Raw genomic sequence first — 13195 nt, 5'->3', positions numbered from 1 at the left:
ACTGAATTTTAGAAGAGAAGAATCCATCATGTAATCAATAAGTTTGCAATTTATTATTACAGAAGCATTACAGGTACACTATAGATTATTGTAAAATATAGAACATGAATAATAAAAGAGGAGAAAGTCACCCTAGACCCCTCATGCTTTTTTTCTTTTGTATAGTTTTCTGGTTATTTTGCTTATTTTTTAAAAAATCATGGTCATATAATTTTTCTATCCTCCATTTCAAACATTACATGACATTTTTAATATTATAAAATCTATTTAGAAATACTAATGGCTAAATAGTAGTCCATAGTGGAAGTCTATCCAATTCTACTTGCTATGGTAAACATCTGACAAATTCTATCATAAATTAGATATTCACATGGTTTCCATATTAGGCACATTATAAACAATACTACAAAAATATTTTTGTGCACAACCTTTTATTCATTCATATTTATAAGTTTTTAAATGGAGAGATGCTATAATATGTCATGGTTAGATTTTATTTTTTGGGATACATATTAATAAAATATTTGCTAGAAACTGCCGTTACTGGCCTGTAACAGTAGCTTTTGGTATTATTAATTTAAGGAATATTTGGTAACATTTAATATCAAGGTTTTGAGCCTGAGGAAGAGGAAATTATAGTTCTTTTGGTGAATCTCTCAAAGTGTGGAAAACAGCCGATTTGAAGGAAAGAATGAGGTCAAGGAGTACTTCTAAATTGTATACATTAAGTGAAGAAAAAGTGGCAATGATTACAGCAAGGACTCTACCATTGAGAATAGGACTGGCTTTCCCAAGCATTAAAAGACAACAAACTTCCTGCTGTTTGCTTGTTTATACCTGCTGTGCCTCCCCTTTGAGATCAAACTGACAGTCCACTTGAAAACTGGATTTAAGATGTAATTATTAAATGCAACAATTTACATTTCTGGAAAGTAAACACTTGCTTGAGAAAAATCGAGACTCTTATATAATTGACACCTTAATTTTGCATGTCAAATATCTCCAGGGGCATCTAATGGCCTGAGTGGTGAGTTTGTAAATAAATTAGTTATAACCTGACTTGAGTGAAAGCTTTTTTTTTTTTAAACAGTCTCGCTCTGTCACCCAGGCTGGAGTGCAGTGGTGCAATCTCTGCTCACTGCAACCTCTGCCTCCTGGGTTCAAGCAATTCTCCTGCCACAGCCTCCCTCCAAAGTAGCTGGGACTACAGGTGTGTGCCACCATGCCTGGCTAATTTTTGTATTTTTAGTAGAGACGGGGTTTCACTACATTGGCCAGGCTGGTCTCAAACTTCAGACCTCATGTGATCCGCCTGCCTTGGTCTCCCAAAGTGCTGGGTTACAGGCATGAACAACCCTGTCCAGCTGCAAACTTCCTAAATTAAAATTTAAGGAAAACCAAATGACGATAAATTTGAGGAGCTATGCCATACAATAAAATAAATTTTAGACGACATGATGAGTTTGATGTAATAAATGAGTTAACAAATAACAAAAAGTCAAAAGCAAGTATATGTGAATTTTATTGGCCCTAGTTTAGAAAATAATCATGTATTAATAAAAGCAAAGTAAGTAAATTTATATATAATTAATTATTAAAAATATTAATTTCTCTAAACCAATGGGATCAGAGGATATAAATATATAATTCTATAAAACATAAAGGAAATATAGTTAATTCACTAAAAGACAAAAATCACATTTTCAACCTCACTAATAATCTCAAGTTATACAAATTATTATGTAGCTTCATTATAATTTTTTATCTATCAAAAATATTTTTTAGAAAAGATAAGCATTTTTTAAAAAGATAATGTTTATGAGAAGGTTGTGAAACAAGCTGTCTTAAATACTGCCTGAGGAAAGATATAATTTGTCTGAAAGTACCGAAAACAATCTGTCAATTAGTATGACAATTGGTCCAAATACTCTTAAAGTCTCTCTAAAGGTATTAGTCATTTTTAGAAATAAGTTCTAGGAAAATAAGAGATGAAACTTATTTTAAATTTTTAGTGATTTCCTGAGACATGATTATGAGGCAATTCTGGTGACCACACTTTTAGGAGTCACTGTTTTAGAGAAACTTTGTATTTCTACCTAAAGACATGTACAAGCTTCTTCACTAGGATATTGTTTGTTGCAGATGTAAAAATTGTAACTAAAAATAAAATACCAACCATAAAAAGATGGGTACTAGGTTGGAGTATAATTATAAAATATAACTCCGCTGTTAAGAAGAATGGACTAGGTCCTGAAACAATGTTGTGGAATCTTGAAGTGCACTGTGTCCTAAGCAAGTTTCAGAGGGATACATATTGTATGCTATTTATTTAGTTTTAAAAAGCATAAGATATTGTATATGATTTACAGGTACACAGTAGCAAATGTAAAATAAAATGACTTAGAGATAAGAATAAAATTCATGGCAATTTTGCCCCAAGAAGGATTTCACATTAAGACTGGAAATGGAGGCAAAGACACTTAAACTTTATCCACAAATACTTCCTATTTTAAAATAGGATTTGAAACAAATATATAAAATGAGCATTTTCAAAACTTGATGTTGGGAATAGGAGATTAATTTATCATTTCAAGTAATATTTAGCATCCATCTGTCACAAGCAGGCAATTTTCTAGGTTCATACAATTCAGTTTAGATTCTAGCAGAGAGAGACAGTCAATAAACAAGTGACTGTAGTAACTAAACATCAGATGAGGATTAAGTACTATGGAGATAAAAGCAGAGTAACAGAAACAGAAAATTTAGAGTGATGAAGATAGGAAAAGAGTTACGTATTATTTAGGAGAATTAGGCTGTGACAGGGATATTTGAGAAAGGGAGAGCGAGCGAGCCCAGGAGCACTATGTAGAGGAATAGTACTTGCAAAGGGTTTGAGACTTGTATGTCTGAGGAAGAGCAAGGAGCCTCATATAATTTGTGTGGACTGATGGGGGGAGTAGAGGAGAAGGAGATGACATCAGGAAAGTAAGAAGTCATCAAGTTATTTTTATAATTAACTCTTTTAATCAAAATGTAGCACATACAGATATAAGCGAACAAATTGTAAGTGTTTGGATAGATGAGTTTTCCAAAAAAGGACATGGCTATAGGGACAAGACGGTCAACTAGACATAGCAAGGAAGCGCCACTCCCACTGAGACAGACCAAAATATCAAGTAAACCAACATTCTTTGAGCAGACCTCAAAGAGAAAACACCAAGAGTGGATAAAGAGGTACGGACTCTGAGGCTGCAGAGCGAGGAAGTTAGGAACACTGCACAGGATACCAGAATGTCTCCTAAAGAAGTGGTGAGCAAAGAGATTGATGGCCTAATTTTACCATGACCCTTTAGGATCCCAGCTTTAAGGAGACCCTAGATCTCCCACGGACCTATGGACATTTGAGCTGGTAGCAGAATCTACCTGGAGAGTGGTCAGAATCAGGGCTTCAGCTGCTCTGGAGTCCAGGGGCATTTTTTTTTTTTTTTTTTTTTTTTTTGGCATGGAGCAGCTCTGATGGAGCATAGGCATAAGTGCCCATCCCCCAGGGCTCTTCATGTCTTTCTGAGATGCTCCTGCCCCAACTGACTGCCAGTTTGGAGATTTCTCAAAAAACTTTAAACAGAGCTACCATTCGACCCAGCAATCCCATTACTAGGTATATACCCCAAAGAAAACAAATTATTCTACCAAAAAGACACTTGTATGTTTATTGCAGCACTATTCACAATAGCAAAAACATGGAACCAACCACCTAGGTGCCTGTCAGTGGTGGACTGGATAAAGAACTGTGGTATATACTACATAGCCATAAAAAGGAATAAAATCATGTCCTTTGCAGCAACATGGATGTTGCTGGAGGCCATAATCCGAAACAAATTAATGTAAAAACAGAAAACCAAGCACTGTATGTTATCACTTTTACACGGGAGCTAAACATTGAGTACACATGGACATAAAGACGAGAATAATAGACACTACAGGACTACTGGGAGGAAGTAGAAGAGTGGAGCATAGATCGAAAAACTACCCATTGGGTACTATACTCACTACCTGGGCGATGAGATCTGTACCACAAACCTCAGCATTATGCCATATTCCCATGTAACAAACCTGCATATATAAATGTGTGTGTGTGTATAATATATGTGTATATATGTATATATAGTATATATGTATATATGTATATATTATATATTATAGTGTTTACATGTATATATAGTGTATATATGCATATATATATTGTGTGTGTATATATATGTATATGCCCTGTATCTAAAAGTTGAATTTTTTTTTTAATGAAAACTCATTAGTGTACCACTTGTAAAAGAGAGAGGGGAAGAAGGAGTGGGGGATGGTGTGATAATACTGAGTGTCAACTTGATTGGATGGGAGGATGCAATATGGATTCTGGGTGTGCCTGTGAAAGTGTTGCCAAAGGAGATTAACATTTGAGTCAGTGGGCTGGGGAAGGCAGACCCACCTTTAATCAGGTGGGCACCATCTAATCAGCCACCAGTGACTATAAAGTAGGCAGAAAAATGTGAAGCTACGAGACAATGGGTCTAGCCTCGTAGCCTAAATCTTTCTCCTGTGCTGGGTGCTTCGTGCCCTCTAACATTGCACTCCAAGTTCTTCCATTTTGGGACTCCGACTGCCTCTCTTTGTTCATCAGCTTGCAGACAGCCTATTGTAGGACCTTGTGATTGCGTAAGTTAGTACTTAATAAACTAACTCTGTCTGTCTGTCTGTCTGTCTCTCTCTCTCTCTCTCTCTCTCCTCCCACCCCTCCTCCCTCCCTTCCTTCCTTCTTTCTTCTTCCTTCTTCTTTCCTTCCCTTCCATCCATCCATCCATCCATCCATCCATCCATCCATCCATCCATCCATCCATCCATCCATCCTATTAGTTCTGTCCCTCTAAGAGAACCCTGACTAATACAGATGGGGAGGGATAGAGGGGAAAAAAAGAGAAAGCGAGATTGAGAGCAGTGTAACACCTGAAATCTCCTTCTATGCCTCTTACCAGTCACTTATTACTATCCTCAGCACAGGTAACCACTATCCAAACACCATCAATTCATTTGGGCAGTTTTTGATGAGGTTGTTCTAGTCCATTCATTTTCATTATGTATGGCAATCAGACACGTGCACGTGCGCACGCACACACACAAGGACACACAATTTCTTCATTCTGCTCTTGCGGTTTTTATGTTCATTGTTTCATTTGAGGAGGAGAACATTTTCTAGTTTTTTACCATCGTGAATAGTGCTGTGATAAACATGGCTTTGTGAACCAAAGGGGCACATTTCTGTTGGGAATATACCTGGGAATTACATTGCTGCAGCATATTGTTTACGTATGTTTCAGTCCCACTTACTACTTCTATCAGCAGAATATGGGACTCCCAATAGCTTTACATTTTAACTTACACTGGAATTATTAATATTATTTAATTTTTTTTTTTTGTATTTTTTATAGTCCCAGCTACTCGGGAGCCAGGATGCGTAAACCCGGAGCCGAGATCGCGCCACTGCACTCCAGCCTGGGTACAGAGCCAGACTCCGTCTCATATTATTTAAGCCATGCTGGTTGGTATATAGTGGTATCTCATTGTGATCTTAATTTGCTTCCTTCTGATGGATGAAATTGAGCACTATTTTATGTTTATTGATAATTATGATATCTTCTTTTAAAAAGTAGATAGTCGTCATTTCCTTTTTTTCCTTATTTGGTTTCCTTATTTTCCTTATATTCTTTGTATATCTTAAATGTGTTATTTGTCAGATATATGTGTAAGAAATATAGTTTCCTATCCTTCTACTTGTCCTTTTTACTCTCATAGGAATAATTTGTTGATCAGATAACTTTAAATTAATGTATTACAATTTATTGTTCATTTCCTTTATTAGTAGTACATTTTGTGACCCTTTAATAGATTATTACTTAACTCTAGACCACACTAATATTCTCCTGTATCATCATATAGAAGCTTTGCTGTTTTACATTTCACTTTTAAATTTAAAATCCACTTGGAATTGTAGTAAAGTAGGAATCAAAGTCTATTTTCTCTCATATGGTTATATAGAGAGAATATAATTCCATATAATTCGTTTAAAATGTCCTCTTTTCCTTTAATCATTTGCAGTGTATCTTTATCAAATATCAAGTGACCATCTATGTGAATCTTTTTCTGGACTTTTTAGTAAGTGCTAGGGGTCTGTTTAGCTTTTCTTGTACCAGTGTCACACTGTCATAATTAAAGTGTCTTTTTAGTAATCAACAAGAATTAAAATTTTTTCTTCACATATGTCCTGGCTGTTCTTTAGGCTTTACATTCTCATATAAATTTTAGAATAATTTTGTCATTTTCTTTAAGAAAACCAGCTGGGATGCTTTTCTGGGGATTATTTCAAATCTAGAGAACATTTGTAAATTGATAAATTTACAATTCTAATTGTTTCTATCTATAAACAGAACATATTCATTGAAATACTCAATCTTAGTTATTTCAATCGTGTGTTATAGTTTTGTGTGTATGCAGCTTTGATTTATTCTTTAAGTATATGTTGCCTTTTTACACTAAAGTAAGTGTATTATTAAAAATAGCTTGCTCTATAGTCTTAAGGTGTGTGTTTTCCTAAAATTAATATGTTCAAACGTAATCACCAATGCAATAGTATTAAGAGTAGGTCCTTTGGGGAGTGATTAAATCATTAGGTCTCTGTCTTCATGAATGGGATTAGTGCCTTTATTTTTTTTAATATATCCTTGTAAATGAGAGCAATCTTGCTCCTTCACCATGTGAGGACTAAAGAACAGGCACTCACTAGACACCAAGTTTGCTAGTGCCTTCGTCTTAGACTTCCCAGTCTCCAGAAGTGTGAGAAATAAATTTCTAAATTTTTAAATAAATTACCCAGTCTCAGGTATTTAGTTATAGCAGCCTGAAGAGACTATGACAGTTTGTTTTTCTCTTTGCTGTCAACTATTATTTTAGTATTGCTCTTATATCCACTGATAATGGTAAATTCAGTTATAATTATTTGTGTATATTTTTGTAGTTTTCTAAATATATAATCATTTTTCTATGAATAATGACATTTACACTACTTCTCATACAATTTTTATATTTTTATTTAACGTGCTGGCAAAGACTATGCAGAGTGCAACCTATAAGCATTCATAATGGGTCTTCACAGGGGAAAAGTTTTTACTGTATCACCATTAATTATGTTCTTCAATTTGATTAGACAGTTTTCATCAGGTTGGAGACATTTCCTTCTCATTCTAGTTTGCTAAGAGGTTTAGGGTTTCTTTTCTTAAAACGAATGCAATTGTTACCCATTTTATCAAACTACCTTTCTGCTTCTATTGATTTTAATGTTTTTCTTCTCTTTTTTCTATTATTGTGATAAATGACATGGTTTACTTTTTAAAGTACTGATTATTGGGAGGCCAAGATGGGTGAATCACCTGAGGTCAGGAGTTCGAGACCAGCCTGACCAACATGGAGAAACCCCATCTCTACTAAAAATACAAAAATTAGCCCGGCACATGCCTATAATCCCAGCTACTCAGGAGGCTGAGGCAGGAGAGTTGCTTGAACCCAGGAGGCGAAGGTTGAGGTGAGCTGAGATTGCGCCATTGCACTCCATCCCAGGCAACAAGAGTGAAACTCCCTCTCAAAAATAAATAAATAAATAAACAAATAAATAAATAAAGTAAAAAATAAAGCACAGATTACTTACATAGAGAAAAAATTACCTTTTAAAACTATATAGTTTGCTGAATTTTTAAGAACATTCACAGCCATGTAATCATCACTATAAACAGGATTATTTTTATTACTGCTGGAAGTCTCCTCATATCCCTTTGTAGTGAGCACCCTCCATCACCCCACCAACCTTTAGGAATGGCGGCTTCTTTCAGTATAGTTTGTCTTTTCCAGAATGCCATATAATTGTATTATATAGTAATTATACATTAATCCATTCAAACCTGGCTTTTCCACATATTTTCAAGATCCATTTATGTTATGTATCAGCAATTCCTTATGGATGTAGAAAAATTGCTATTTACTGGTTGATGAATATGGGGTTGTTATTTTCTGACTATTATGAATAAAATTGCTATAAACATTGAGGTACAGGTCTTTGTGTGTGGACACAACTTTTTATTACTCTTGGATAAAACAAGATTGGGATTGCTGGGCCATATGTTAAGTATTTGATTAAATTGGTTAAACTACTAACCTGTTTTCAAAACTGGCTGTGTGACTTTCCATTCCAACCAGAAGTATATGATATCTTTACAACTTTATTGAAATCTATAACCATGCTACACCCATCCCATATTGCTTTAATTGCTTTTTTCAAATGATGCCATGAAGTCATACAAGTTCTCCAAATTTATTCATATTTTTAAATTATTTTGACTATTTGAGGTCCTTTGTTTTCCCACATAAGTTTTTAAATTGCCATTTTCTAAAAAGTCTAATGTAGTTTTGATTAAAATTATGTTGTGTGTATAGATAGATTTTGTGGGAATTGATTTATCACCTACACTGAGACTTTCAATTTGTGAACATGGTGCATAGTTCAGTTAACTTATTTTGGTTTTGATTTCTCCCTTCAATGTCTTATATTTTTCAGCACAAAAATTTTGTACATGTTTCTGTACACATTTTGTTAGATTTATCCATAAGGATTTTATGCATTTTAATACTATTTTGTGAATGATATTTTTATTATCCAAGTAATTTTTATATGTTGACTTTGTATTCTTTTTTTTTTTTTTCCTCTTTTTTTTTTTTTTAAGGTGGATTCTCACTCTGTTGCCCAGGCTGGACTGCAGTAGCGTGATCTTGACTCACTGAAATCTCCACCTCTTGGGTTCAAGCAGTTCTGCCTCAGCCTCCCAAGTAGCTGGGATTGCAGGCATCTACCACCATTCCTGGCTAATTTTTGTATTTTTAGTAAAGACAGGATTTCACTATGTTGGCCGGGCTGGTCTCGAACTCCTGACCTCAAGTGATCTGCCCACCTCAGCCTCCCAATGTACTGGGACTACAGGTGTGAGCCACTGCTTCCAGCCTAATTTTTAATTAATATTTATAATTTTTGTGTTTCTTTGGAATTTTTGGTATGTTGTATCATGTCATCTGGTAAAAAAAGAGAAATTTTATGACTTCCTTTCCAAGCAGTATGTCTTTACTCTCTCTGCTGTACTGGTTATAATAACCTGGCACAATCTCGAATATGAGTGGTGAGAGAAGAAATCATCGTCTTGTCCCTGATATTAGGGGCGAAACATTCCATCTTTGGAAATTAATTAGGAAGTTAACTATAGGATTTTTGTAGATACGCTTGATCAATTTTTGGAAGTTTTCTTCTATTCATAGTTTTAAAAAGGTTTTTTCTTATTGTGGTTATCATAAATGGATGTTGATTTTTGTGAAATATTTACTTCTGCTTTGAGATAATCATATGATTTGCCCTTTCAGTCAGTGAGTATGGTGAATTATAATGTTTAATTTTTAATTTTTTTCAAATCATACATTCCTGGGATAAATTCTACTTTATGATGGTATTATACTTTTTGTATGTTACTGTATCTGATATACTTATATTTGTTAGAAATTTTTGCATTCCTGTGATCTAAATATGATCATATACTTCATAGGCTCAATATTTTAAAATAAAATAAAGATAGAATCCTGGGCTAAATTTTGGCTCAGAATCTGGTATATGAAGCCATCACTTCACTTTAACAATATTAATAAAATACATGTATTATCAATTTACAGTTTAAATTTTTTTATAAACATTATTTTATAATACCATCACAATAATCCTGCAGAAAAATAAAATTTTCTTCATTTTTTTTAGATAAAGCAACTGAAATGGGGAAGATAAAATGCCTTGCCCAATTTCTCGCAATTTATTAAGTTCATTATTAGCACTTAGAGGTCTGCACTTTAATATAGCTATTATCCTGAAATATAAAGTGTCTACCTCCAAACCGATTTTCTGCTACCTCTTTGCAAACAGCTTGACTTTTAAGCTCCACTAGATACTGTGATGTAGATGGTTATTTTTGTGCTCCTAGTCACCCTGTTCTCTACCTTCCTTTTTGTCACTTCTTACCTCTGGTCCTGCAACCCTAGCTGTTTAGGGTCTGTATAATCTGCATACCAAGTCCTCCACACATTCCCCAACACATCTCAATCATCACACCTGTTAGGCTTTTCATTCACAGCATCATGAAGAATTATATTTTATTGAATCTAAGATACCATTAGTTATTAGATGTACTGATTGTAATCGAACCATTAATTTGTATACTGCTAAAAGAGAAAAATATTATTGCAAATGACACTGAAATATCTTCTTAACACATTCATTGTAATTCCACTAGAAGAAAATTCAAAATATGAAAAGATTGTTTCGATTATCTATTACTGTATAACAACCTACCCCCAACTGAGTATCTTAATACAAATAGATATAGATATATAGATATAGATATATAGATATATCTTTCATGGTTCTATAGGTTGACTTGGCTAACCCGAGCCATTCTTTCTTGAGTTTTCTTAAGCATGTTTTTTCAATGATAGTAGTGATAGCAATAATTGGAGGAAACCAGGATAGGCATCCCATAGATGGCAGTTGATGCTACTACTGAAGGGGAGCTTAGCTGGAGCTGTTGAAGAGATTGCTACACAAGACATTGCTATATGTATAGGCTTCATACAACATGAAAACTGAGTTCAGAGAGGGAGCTTCCAAAGCATGTTTCAAGAAAGAGGAAGTAGAAGTTGTCAGCATAATTAAGGGCTGGATCTGTAACCAGCATAGCATTATTTCATTTAACATCTATTAATCAAGAAGTTACAGGGTCTCCTGATTCAAGTGCATAGAGAAACATACTGCATTTTGATGGAAGTTTGGCAAGTACAAATATGTTATGCATAGAAATATGCCTTTTTGAGTTCACAAAAAATTGAAGTATATACATAATGTTGTTACTCGTGATTGCCTCTGGTTCTAGAATATTGAAAGAGCTAAAATTCTCTGTAGGATTAAAATTGAAAGGTTGGCATTGTAACAGATTTTTACTTTTTATGGTTTCCTCCATATTTTTGAGTACATTTTAAAGTGTATTAAAGAAATATGTTTTGAATCAAAATTGACTGACTGCCCTTTCCCTATTTTCCCAAGGCTCCTCAAAGGATAACAAAAGGGAGTAACTACTATTGGAATAATTTATCTGGACATTCCTCAATTCTTCCTGTTTTTCTAAAAAAAAATGTCCTTTAGAACACCACTGCTGTATTTTCTTCTTCACTCCTACACAGGAAAAAACTCTTGTAATAAGACGTTGCTTCTCTAAATCATAGTCCTCAAATTTTTTGTAAAGGAATAATTCTTGCAAAGATAAGGCAATGGGACAAGTTAGGTTTAAACATTTTTTAATCTTTTGCATTATATGGGATGATGAGAAGAGACAGGAACTGTGGGAGTTTGGTTGTATTATTTTGCTATTTTAACATTAACTCTTAAGCAGTGAAATCTCTCCTTAGAAAGACTTTGTCCAGGCAAGGCCATGCATCAGTTAAAATTCCTAAGATCTGCCAGACAAATGACTTCTACTTCTTTCTGCATTATATTTTCACCTAAGAATACCTTTATCCCTCAAAAGGCCACATCCATTAAAAAGGGAAGGGATGGTGTGGGTAACTATAACAGGAATACTATTGATTCCTAGTTAGTAGAAAACATAGTGAAGATTATTTCTGTGTGGACACTATAGGCATCAATAATTACTATTAAATTAACTTGAACTCTTCACATTTTTAGTAAAACCCCATTGGGTGAAGAACAGTAAATTGGAATGGAGACTTTTGCAGACTTCAAAGTGAAGTCTCTGAGAGTTTGAAGATTGACATGCTCCAAATCTGTCATTGAGGACTTTGTAATTACTCTATGTGAGTAATTTCATCTAAATACTCTCTCCTTGGACCACACTACCTTTTGAAATTCTATTCAAACATGCTATGACAGTAGACACTGGACAAATACGAAATGGATTTTGCGGTGTTTACATTTAACTTCTTTCCTGATTTTCTGTGTGTCCATAAAACTTCAGGAGTGCCACTTATCTTTTTATAGATCAGATTGACACTGAGTAAGGTATACCTAGGGTTTCAGCCTGAATCTGTTATGACAGGCAATAAATCACCTAAAACATCTTTTTGTATTTGATGAGCAGTCAAAATCACTCTTATAGAAGCTGATGACAGAGATTATTTTTTTTCTCTCAGTTAGCACAAGTTTTCAGACTCACACCAATTTTAGAGTAGTTACTAGACTAATGACCCAATTCAATCAGATGCTTATGATATTTTTTGTCATCAGTTTTGTGATCATGAAGAGGATGAAATGTTAATAGTTCTGACATTTGTTTTTTCATATCTTTTAATACACTAAAGAAAAAATTCTCACTAATATTATAGAGACTTATTTTACATTGTTTTCTATTCGAAATAAGGGAGAAATTCAGTAACAGTTATTAATAACATTTTTCTTCTAAATTCCCAGAATGTCACCACTAAGAAAAAGACATCTTAGGTAAATATAAGACAAATTTGTTAAACTTCAACTGGACCTTCGGTACTTCTATTTGTTTTTTTCCACAATAGATACTTGACACCTATCTCTTACACACTTTCTTCTTCTTGGCAGATAACCTGGTGTATTAGTTAAGGTTCTTCAGAAAGAGAGAAACAATATGATGTATATGTATGTGTTTTTATAAACACACACAAACACAGATCTGTATATATGTGTACCTGTATATACATATATGTGTGTGTGTGTGTGTATGTGTATGTGTTTGTGTGTATTTATACACAGAATTAGCCAGAGTTAAAGTCCAAAGGCAGTCTACTTGTTGAATTCCTTCTTGCTCTGGTAGAATTCTAGATCAGTCTCTGTTCTACTAAGGCCTTCAACTGATTGTATGAGATTATGTAGGGTAAACTGCATATTTAAAATTCACCAATTTAAACGTTAATCTCATCTCAAAAGCACCTTAATAGAAACATCCAGAATAATGTTTGACCAAATATATGGACACCATGGGCCAGGCAAATTAACACAAATTAGCCATCATACTTGGTGTCTTACTTT

This window comes from Macaca thibetana, chromosome 14, assembly GCF_024542745.1.
Source record: "Macaca thibetana thibetana isolate TM-01 chromosome 14, ASM2454274v1, whole genome shotgun sequence".
In the NCBI taxonomy this organism is placed as follows: Eukaryota; Metazoa; Chordata; class Mammalia; order Primates; family Cercopithecidae; genus Macaca; species Macaca thibetana.
The sequence above is the reverse complement of the archived record's forward strand: the minus strand, read 5'-3'. Positions refer to the sequence as shown.